The following is a 10,925-nucleotide window of genomic DNA, read 5'->3' on the forward strand; positions in this document are numbered from 1 at the left end:
CCTGTAATTTTCTGATAGATAGACCTGAGAAAAGCATCATTTGTTTTATTTGGTCTTTGCCCAAGACAACATAAAACCCTGGAATCTCCAGAGTCATAAGAATGCCTTTTGCAGAGGAAACGAATCCGACTGGGAACCATGAGGTTTCGGGTTGGATCCCTGGCCTTGCTCAGTGGGTTAAGGATCCAGCGTTGCCGTGAGGTGTGGTGTAGGTTGCAGACGCGGCTCGGATCTGGCATTGCTGTGGCTCTGGTGTGGGCCGGCAGCAACAGCTCCGATTCAGCCCCTAGCCTGGGAACCTCCATATGCCACGGGTGCAGCTCTTTAAAAAAAAAAAAAAAAAAAAAAGCCTTTTTGTACATTAGAACGTAGGTGAAGATGTAGAGCAATGATGATGAGGATGGGTGGGGACCCCTCCATAGCTTCAGGAGGTCCCCAGAATGACCAAGTCACTATGAGAGGGCTGCAACTTTGAGCCCGACTCCTTTCTGACCCCTGGGGGGGGCGGTGTTTGAGTTAACCGCCCATGGCCAGCGATGTCACCGATCATGCCTCTGCAATGCACTCTCCATAGAAAACCTGAAACGATGGCCCTTGGGGAGCTTCTTGCTTGGGAAACCTATCAAGATGCTGGGATGGTACCATCCCGTAGAGGCTTGGAGGTTCTGGGTCTCCTTCCCCCACAACTTGCCCGTGCATCAGTTCTCCCCGGCTGTTCCTGACTTGCATTCTTTTTCTTTCTTTTTTTATTATTGAGATAGAGCTGATTTACCACTTTGCAAAGTCTTTCCACGGACACTTAGGTTGTTCCCATGTCTGGCTGTTGTGAACAGTGCTGCAATGAACATGGGGTGGGGGATGTATCTTTTTTTTTTTTTTTCCTCTTTTAGGGACCCACCCATAGCATATGGAAGTTCCCAGGCTAGGGGTTGAATCAGAGCTGCAGCTGCCAGCCTACGCCACAGCCACAGCCGCAGCCATGCAGGATCCAAGCCACATCTTTAACCTACACCCCAGCTCATGGCAACGCCGGATCCTTAACCCCCTGAGCGAGGCCAGCGATCGAACCTGCAACCTCAGGGTTACCCGTTGGATTCGTTTCTGCTGCGCTATGACAGGAACTCGGGCATGTATCTTTTCAAATGACGGTTTTCTCTGGGTAGATGCCCAGGAGTGGGATGGCTGGGTCACAGGGCAGTGCTATATTTAGTTTTTAAAGGAACTGCCATACTGTTCATAGTGCATATGCACCTGTTGTATTCTTCATGTTAAACCACTAATCAACAAAACACTTCTCCTGAGTTCTGTGAGCCATTCCATCACGTCCCTGATCCTGAGGAGGGGGCTGTGGGAACCCATCCTTTATAGCTGGTTGGTCAGAGGTTGGGGCTGGGGTGGGCATTTGGAACCTACAACTAAGGCAGTCTCTCGGGACGGACCCCTGAACTCCCAGGGTCTCACGCTAATGCCAGGTGGATAGTGCGAGAGTTGAACTGAATCAATGGACCCTTATGTGGGGTCTGGAGAATTGGTCGCTGGTGCAGGGAAAAATCCCTGTGTTTGGTGTCAGAAATACCAGGAGTAAAAGCAGCACCGCTGGCCTCACAGATCCCAAGGGGCCGGGGGGGCGGCAGGAGGCAGATGGGGGTGAGCGGAAAACGAGAACAAGAGCCCTTTTTGTGGTTTCTGTGGGAAGGATCAGGCAGGCAGGGTAGGCAGATTTAGGGCTGTCTAGTTCATCTTTTTTTTGGGGGGGGGCGCATCTGTGGCACATGGAAGTTCCCAGGCTAAGGGAGGAATCAGAGCTGTGCCCCCGGCCTATGCCACAATCACAGCAATGTGGGATCTGAGCCGTGTCTACAGCCTACACCACAGCTCATGGCAACCCTGGATCCTTAACCCACTGAGCGAGGCCAGGGATCAAACCTATGTCCTCATGGATGCTAGTCAGATTTGTTTCCACTGAGCTATGCCAGGACCTCCAGGTTGTCTGGTTTGAAGAAAGGCAGCCGACTCTAGGGCTTAGGGGCAGCCCCTCATTGTCTGGTATTTGGCCCCGAGGTGCCTGGGGCCAGGGAAGAGGGCATAAGAGCATAATAAAGGAGGCAGCTGAGGGTCTGGGCTCTGGGTTGGATGGTTTGCCTCTAAAAGGCAACTTGTGGCGTTCCCGTCATGTCACAGTGGAAACGAATCCGACTAGTATCCGTGAGGATGAGGGTTGGATCCCTGGCCTCGCTCATGGGTTGAGGATCCAGTATGGCCATGAGCTGCGCTGTGGGTCTCAGACACGGCTCGGATCTGGCGTTGCTGTGGCTGTGGCGTAGGTCGGCAGCTGTAGCTCCTATTCGACCCCTAGCCTGGGAACCTCCATATGCGGCAGGTGCAGCCCTAAAAAGCAATAAATAAATAAATAAATAAAAGGTAGGTTGTTTGCTATCTCTAGGAATCAGCGGGTCCTGCATGGAGCGGTCCCCCCAGGGTCAAAGACCTGGGACATGCCCAAGCATCAAAAACACAGAATCAGCACAAAGTTGCAAATCAACTACACGCCAGGAGTTCCCTCCTGGCTCAGAGGGTTAAGGATCTGGTGTCGTCACTGCTGTGGCTCAAGTTGCTGCTGTGGTGGGGGACCGATCCCTGGTCCAGGGACTTCTGCATGCCACAGGCAGCACCCCCCCCCAAAAAAAATCAACTGTACGTCAATAAAACTTTAAAAAATGAGAAGGAAACACACACACACACACACACAGAATAAAAGGAGAGAATTGATATCCCCTCCCATAGATAATTTCAAGGTCTTGAGACATGTTCGGCTGCTACCATTCAAAGAAGGGGGAAAGTGCTGTTGGCATCTTGTGGGTGGACACCAGAGATGCTGCTCAACATCCTACGGGCCCCAGGACAGCACTTCCCCGCACCCTCCGCCCCAAGAATGAGCCAGCCCCAACATCAGTTGTGCCGGGACTGAGAAACCTGGTTTGGAGCAAAATGCAAAGCCTCATTTCCCCACCGTTGATTAATAGTTTCCTAATTCAGTAGCTGTTCCTGTGGCTTCTTGGGTGCCAGGCTTTGCAACGGACCACAGGGGCAGGTACCAACCGTGTGGACTTGGAGGGAGTCACGCTGGCAGAGCTGGCTGACTTGGGACCCAGCTGCTCAAGATGCGCTGTGAGAAATGCTCTAGGGAGCGCAGAACAGTGAGAGTTCTGCCTGCCAGCGGTTTCCCTTCCTCTTCCTGAGTCTGGGTTTTGATGAGAAAACATGAGTAATTGTTTGACTCGGCAGGCAGCACACAGGCGGCACCTGCTGTGTATTCCTAGCTCTTGCCTAGGTCTTCCAAGCTTTTTTATTTTATTTATTTATTTTTTTTGTCTTTTTAGGGCTGTAGCTGTAGCATATGGAGGTTCCCAGGCTAGGGATCAATTTGGAGCTGTAGCCGCTGGCCTACACCACAGCCACAGTAACACTAGATTCAAGCCGCGTCTGCGATCTACACCACACCTCATGGCAACGCCGGATCCTTAACCCACTGAGTGAGGCCAGGAATTGAACCTGTGTCCTCATGGATACTAGTCAGATTCATTTCTGCTGGGTGACAACGGGAACTCCTCTTGCAAGCATTTGATACATTTTTTATCAAATCATATATTCATTTTTTTTTCTTTTTTGGCTGTGCCAATGGCAAGCAGAAGTCCTGGGCCAGGGATGGAAGCCACGCCACAGCAGTGGCCACACCAGGTCCTTAGCCCACTGAGCCACTAAGGAACTCCCATGTGTGCAATTTTATTTACTTATTTATTTAAAATGTATTTTTTTTTAGGGCCATACCCAAGGCATATGGAGGTTCCCAGGCTAGGGGTCCAATCCGAGCTGTACCCACTGGCCTACGCCACAGCCACAGCAAGGCGGGATCCAAGCCGTGTCTGCGATCTACACCATACCTCATGGCAACCCTGGATCCTTAACCCACTGAGCGAGGCCAGGGATCGAACCAGTGTCCTCATGGATACTAGTCAGGTTTGCTAGCTGCTGAGCCATGGCGGGAACTCCCCGTGTGTGCAGTTTGAAATAGCTGTGCATTTCATGGGTATGTGAGTACTCAACAAATCAATGAATGAATGAAAATCATGAATACATTTCTGAGGAATAATGTATACATTTAGAGAGAGGTAAGAATGACTTGTTTTTGAACCTCCTTGATTCCTCCCTGAAAAACCAACACAACACTAAATTAAATGTATTTCAATTAAAAACAAATAACCCCCGGAATTCCTGTCGTGACTCAGTAGTTAATGAATCTGACTAGGGTCCATGAGAACCGAGGGTTCGATCCCTGGCCTTGCTCAGCGGGTAAAGGATCGTGAGCTGTGGTGTAGGTCGCAGATGCAGCTTGGATCCCATGTTGCTGTGGCTGTGGTGTAGGCTGGTGGCTGTAGCTCCGATTAGACCCCTCGCCTGGGAACCTCCATATGCTGTGGGCATGGCCCTAGAAAATGCAAAAAACAAACCAACAAAACCAAATAACCCCCCTCAAAAAAAAAGAACGACAAACACAGCAAAGAAAAATACCTACAGACAACGTTTTCAGTAAAACTAGGTGAACCCCAGTGAACCTTGGAATACAAGCAGATGGGCTCAACTAAATATATATATATAATATATTTTGATATTATATAAATATACATAAACATAAATATGCATTGATATCATATAAAAATTTTTTGGTGGTGCCTCCAGCATATGAAAAGTTCTAGGCCAGGGACTGAACCCATGCCACTCCAGTAACCCAAGCCACAGCAGTGACAATGCCAGGTCCTTAACCTACTCAGCCACAAGGGAACTCCAAAGTATGTTTCTTGTTCTACATCATAGCACCAGGATAGTTATGAGCAAACAACTACGTAAATGGAGGGAACCTTAGAAAGAAGCTAAGTAGTCAGAAAAGATCACATGGAAAGAGGACCTGACACGGGTCAGAAAAGGACTAGAAACTTCAACATTTGCAAAAGGATGGCGCCCCTACAAGAAACACAAGACTGAAGCGCCCCACAGAAAATACAGTTAAACTGATGATGGAAAGAAGGAAAAAAAAATCAGATCTGAATGAAGAGATTCAAAGGCCAAGGGACAGAAAGACAGACCAAGAAGATCCCAAAATACCTGAATAGAAACTGCTGACGGAAGAACGCCAAACAGTGGAACAAAACAAGTCAGAAAAATCAACATCTAATAAACGCATCTGAAAGAAAGGCTTTGGGCCTTTGAATTGAAGGAGAGTCGTCGGTGAGACACGTGCTAGGAAAACTACCAGTTGTTTGTGTTTGTTTAGGAAAATAATTATTTACAGATCTGAGCAACAGATCAAGTTAATGTAGAAGGGCAAGCCAGTCAGATTAGTATCACATTTTTTGATGGCAGTACCGTGTTCCAGGAGATGGTGGTTTAACAAGTGGATGATACTTAACATAAGCGTTTTTTGTTTATTATTTTTTTGATTTTTAGGGCCACACCCGTGGCATATGGAGGTTCTCAGGCTAGGGGGCCAATCGGAGCTGTAGGTGCCAGCCTAGCCACAGCCACAGCAACACAGGATCCAAGGCACATCTTCGACCTACACCACAGGTCACAGCTAGTGGGGTTTTTTTTGTTTTTTTGGTCTTTTTGCCTTTTGAGGGCTGCTCCCGCGGCATATGGAGGTTCCCAGGCTAGGGGTCTAATTGGAGCTATAGCCACCGGCCTGTGCCAGAGCCACAGCAACGCCGGATCTGAGGTGAGTCTGCCACCTACACCACAGCTCACGGCAACGCTGGATCCTTAACCTGCTGAGCAAGGCCAGGGATTGAACCCACAACCTCATGGTTCCTAGTTGGATTCATTAACCACTGAGCCAGACGGGAACTCCTTTTTTTTTAAATAATAAAAAAAAAATCTTGACGAAGTGGGGCTTATTCTAGGAATGCAAAGATGGCCCACATTTGGAGATTATTAAATGAACTTTATCATCCTAACAGAGCTAAGAATAATCACACGATTGTCCCCGGATATACTAAAGGGACACGATGAAATTTAATGTATATGGAGGTTAACACATAATGTAATAGGAATATTTTTAAAATATTGATAGAAGAGTCCCTGCTGTGGTGCAACAGGATCAGCGGCTTCCCTGGAGCCTAGGGACACGGGTTCGATTCCCAGCCCAGCACAGTGGGTTAAGGCTCTGACGTTGCCGCCACCAAGGCAGCCTTGGTCGGAACGGCAGCTCTGATCTGGCCCCTGGCTCAGGAACTTCCATATACCCCGGCGTGGCCAAAAAGGGAAAAAAAAAAAAAAAAAAAAAAAGTTTTTTTAAAGAAATAAAATATTGATAGCCTAAAATTCAAGATCTCAATGAGCAAATGTTAGAAGCTGTGATAAAAATAACCCGAGAATCGGAATTTACATCAGGGCCAAGCCAAGAACCCCCACGATCTTCGCTGCAACCGCACACAGATAACACATCCTCCACAGAGGAGCGGCTGGCCTTGACCATCGCGCCCCCCCTCCCCCCACCGCGAGACACTCTGATCTCCGACTCACCTGCCACGGAAAGTGTTCCGAGGAAGAGACTCCGCTTTCCGTGACTCAGCACTTTCGTTTGCTCAGCGATCTTTGCGTAGCTCCTGCTTTTGGGCACTCGTTCAGGTGCGCGTGCTGTCCCGCTGGGCTGGGACAGAAGAGATCCTGGGGTCAGGGTGACACAGTCTCCCCCACGTTTCTCTTCGTTTCCCTAAAGGGTTCTCGCAGGATCCATAGCTGCGACTTTCTTCCTCCCGACAAATGGGCTTGTTTGAGGAAAACCGAGCCGGGAGCGTAAACCGGTGCCTTTCTCTGCTCCCCCTCCCCCCCGCCCGACTCACTCCAGGGTTGTTAGTCGCCGGGTACTTTTTAATGCGGCCATGAACTAGGAGACAGAGGGAGGGATATTTTCTCAGCTGTTTTCTTTCTCCCCCTTCCTTCCAAACTAAAGCAGTGAATTGCTTGCCCTGCCGTTAGATGCATATACGATCCGGTACCCCCGAAAGCATCTGTTCTCTTAGAGTGGAATCCTTTACCAGAATCCACCTACCCGCGTGGCTTGCTGAGTAGGGCTTGGATCCTTGTTCCGGATCTGAAACACGTGACCACCTTCATCGCCAAAACTGCCACGCAACTTTGGGAACTGTCTTTCCCCTCTGCTCAGAATCACTGGCTTTTAAAAATTAAGAGGTTTTTCGTTCCCCTCCTTCGAGAACAATAGCATCGTTTAACTTGGAGTTTCTTAGAGTGTTACTAAGATATCCCAATTTGGCGACTGTTAAATGGAAGCTAATACCTCTGCTCCTTGAGATTATTCCTAGTTGCTCTCACGTGCTCAGCTGTGCTCAGGCGTGAATCATGTAAAAGGTTGCCCTGGCGACGCTTTGATGAGTTTCACTTCCCGCTGCTGCAAGGCTGGCTTTGTTTTTTTTGCTGCTGTGTTGGCGCGCCCTCTGCTGGGGATACACACGCTCTGCAGTCTCGGGCCCGTCCAGGCTGGACTCTGAGGCAAAGGTCAGAGGTCCCTTTACAAAATTTAACAAGGGGCCCTCTCACCGTACCCTGGGAATATAGTTCCAAGTTTGCTTATGACCATCCATGGAAGCTTCAAGTTTATTAAAAAAAAATGTCCCTTGCCCTGATTGCGCGGCAATTAAGATATAATTATTTCTGATTTGCAGGCCCTGTGAATTATGTAATTGAAGCCTCAGTCTGCTCATAAGTAAAAGCTGACTCCTCAGTTACCTGCTCATTAAACTTTGAGTGGATTCACACGTGGGCGAGAGAGGTTTATTGCAACAGCCAGCTCTGCTCCCAATAGTTTTAAATACAAACTTTGACGTGTTCCTACAAGTACCTGGATGGAAGAGATATCTAAATGCAGCTTTTTTGTGCAGTTTGGCATCTCCCAAACTAGGAAGCATCTTGTCATTGAAGGCATATTACTCTAGGGGTTCAAGCCGGAGTGGCCATAAATACATGGAAGTCACTTAAATGTCCATCAACAGATAAATGGATAAGGAAGACAAGATACATACATAGATGGAATATTACCAGCCAGAAAAAGAATAAAATTTCCCCACTGGCAGCACCATGGATGGACCTAGATCATATCATAGAAAGTGAAGAAAATCAGATTTAAAAGGCTAAATACTATATAATATCACTTACTGTGGAATCTAAAAATGGTACAAATGAATCTATAGAGAAACAGAAACAGACTTATAGCGAACGTATTTATGGTGACAAAAAAGGAAGTTGGCGGGACAAATTATGGGAATGGGAATGGGAATGGGATTAACAGACACACATGGCCATATGTAAAATAAACAAGGATTTACTGCGGAGTAAGGGAACTAAACCTTATCTTGTAATAAATTAAAATGGAAAGGAATAAAAAAAGTCTATATGTATAGCCGAATTCCTTTGCTGAACACCTGACACTAACACAATCTTGTAAATCAAACAGGCTTCAACTGAAAAAAAAAGATTCTTTGGCCACTGCCAATGATGGTCACATCCGCCTGCTGCAAGGCGAAGGCTGTTTCTCCTGCTGTGTTGGCGCGCCATCTGCTGGTGATACCGCTGCAATGCAGGCACCGGCACTGCAGTCTGGTCAGTGAGACAGAAGTCAGAAGTCCCTCTGAAAAATCCACCAAGAGGCCCCCTTCAAGGTCCCCTAGAAAAATCATTCAAAATTTGACTCTCGCCATCCATGGAAGGTCTGACTGAAAAATTCTCTTGCCCTAATTGACTGCTGGGCGATGAGAAAAACGTTTTAATGGTTTGTAGGTACAGTGAATTATGTAATTGAAGCCTCAATCTGCTCATATGTGAAAGCTGACTCCTCAATTACCTCGTGTGCTCATGAACCTCTTGAGTAGATTCACATGTGGGCTTAAAAAACTCTCAGGACAGCGAGCTCTGGTTTCAGTAGCTTTAAATACAAAAAAGAACGTAGAAGTGTTCCTGAAACCAACTAGGTGGTAGGGTTTTCTAAATGCACATTTTGGACACTTCAGCATCTCCCAAACTAGGATGAGTCTTGTCATTGAAGGCACATTATTCTAGGGGTTCAGCAGGAGTGGCCATACAGATATGGATGCTACTTTAATATCCATCAACGGAAAAATGGATACGGAAAATATGGTGTATATATGTAGATGGAATTTTCACCTGGCAGCAACATGGATGTACCTAGAGGATATCATGGAAAGTGAAGAGAATCAGACAGAAAAGCATATTGTATGATATCACTAACTGTGGGTGAATCTAAAAATGGTACAAATGAATCTATATAGAATATAGAGACAGAAACAGACTCATAGACATTGCAAACATACTTATGGTCCCGAAAAGGAATCAGGGAGGCAGAGACTTTGGATATGGGATTCACAGATACACAGGACCATATAGAATATAGATAAGCAGCAAAGATTAACTGCGGAGTGAGGGAACTATATTCAATATCATATAAAAATTGAAATGGTAAGGAATCAAAAAAATATATATGTATAGCTGAATCGCTTTGCAGAACATCTGTCACTAACGCAATCTTGTAAATCAACTAGACTTCAAGTTAAAAAGATTCAGGGGCGTCTCTTGATGAATAGCCCATCCTCCTGCTGCAAGGCTGGCTCTGTGTCTCCTGCTGAGCTGGCCCGCCCTCTGGTGGTAATACAGGTGCACTGCAGGCACGGACCCGTGCCGCCTGGGCTCTGGGACCGACGTCAGAAGTCCCTCCGTAAAACTCAACAAAAAGCCCCCTACATGGTCCTCTAGGGAAATCATTCAAGTTTTGACTATCACCACCCATGGACGCTCCGGTTAATAAATTCTCTTTCCCTAATGGACTTCTGGGCCACGAGAAAAATTACCTATGATTTATAGGTACTGTGAACTATGTAACTTAAGCTTCCATTGGCTCATATGTAAAAGCTGACTCCTCAATTAGCTCGCGTGCTCGTTCATTTTCTTTAGTGGATTCACATGTGGGCATAAGACGTTTGTCAGGACAGCTAGCTCTGCTCCCAGGAGTTTTATATACAATCTTTGAAATGTAAAAGTGTTCCTGAAAGTAACTGGATGGAACAAGTATCTAAATGCATGGTCTTTTTGCATAGTTCAGCATTTCCAAAATTAGGACGCCTCTTGTCACTGAAGGCATATTATTCTAGGCGTTCAAGCAGAGTGACATAAAGATACGGATGCTACTTAAATGTCCACCAACAGATTAATGGATAAGGAAGAGATGGTGCATGTAGAGCTGGAGGATTACCAGTCAGCAAAAGACTAAAAATTTCCCTGGAAGCAACATGGGTGGACCTAGAGGAAAATCATAGAAAGTCCGACAGAAAAGGATAAATATTGCATGATATCACTAAGGGTGGGATCTACACATGGTACAAATGAATCTATATAGAAACAGAAACAGACTTATTGACACAGAGAAGATACGGTCACCAAAGGGAAGGAGGAGGGACAAATTATGGTAATGGGATTAACAGAGACACACAACCACATGTGAAATAAACGCTGGGATCTACTGTGGAGTAAGGGCACTATATTCAATAGCTTGCAATAAATTAAAATTGTAAGGAATTAAAAAAATATATGTGTGTGTACCTGGATCCCTTTGCTGAACACCTGACACTCGCACAATCTTGTAAATCAAATAGACTTTAGCTAAAAAGGATTTACTGTAGAGTAAGGGAATTTTATTCAATATCTTGCAATAAATGAAAATGGTAAGGAATCAAATATATATATTCTTAATATATATATGTTAACCCTTTGCTTAACACCTTACACACTCACAATATTGGGATTCAACTAGCTTTCAATTAAAAAAAAAAATAAAAGTTCTGGGG

The 10,925-nt window shown here is 46.2% G+C and overlaps 1 protein-coding gene across 1 annotated transcript in view; it reads right to left on the reverse strand.

The window, feature by feature from the left end:
* The window catches only part of MYADM (myeloid associated differentiation marker), a 42,272-nt gene extending 34,869 nt beyond the window's left edge, over positions 1–7,403 (reverse strand). Inside the window, exons 1-2 of the mRNA XM_021094908.1 lie at positions 7,106–7,403; positions 6,577–6,703 (exon numbers count right to left, since the gene is read on the reverse strand). The gene's annotated coding sequence lies outside the window, so the exon portion shown is untranslated. The remainder of the gene's footprint in view (positions 1–6,576; positions 6,704–7,105) is intronic.

Source organism: Sus scrofa, chromosome 6 (genome assembly GCF_000003025.6).
Source record: "Sus scrofa isolate TJ Tabasco breed Duroc chromosome 6, Sscrofa11.1, whole genome shotgun sequence".
Taxonomy (NCBI): Eukaryota; Metazoa; Chordata; class Mammalia; order Artiodactyla; family Suidae; genus Sus; species Sus scrofa.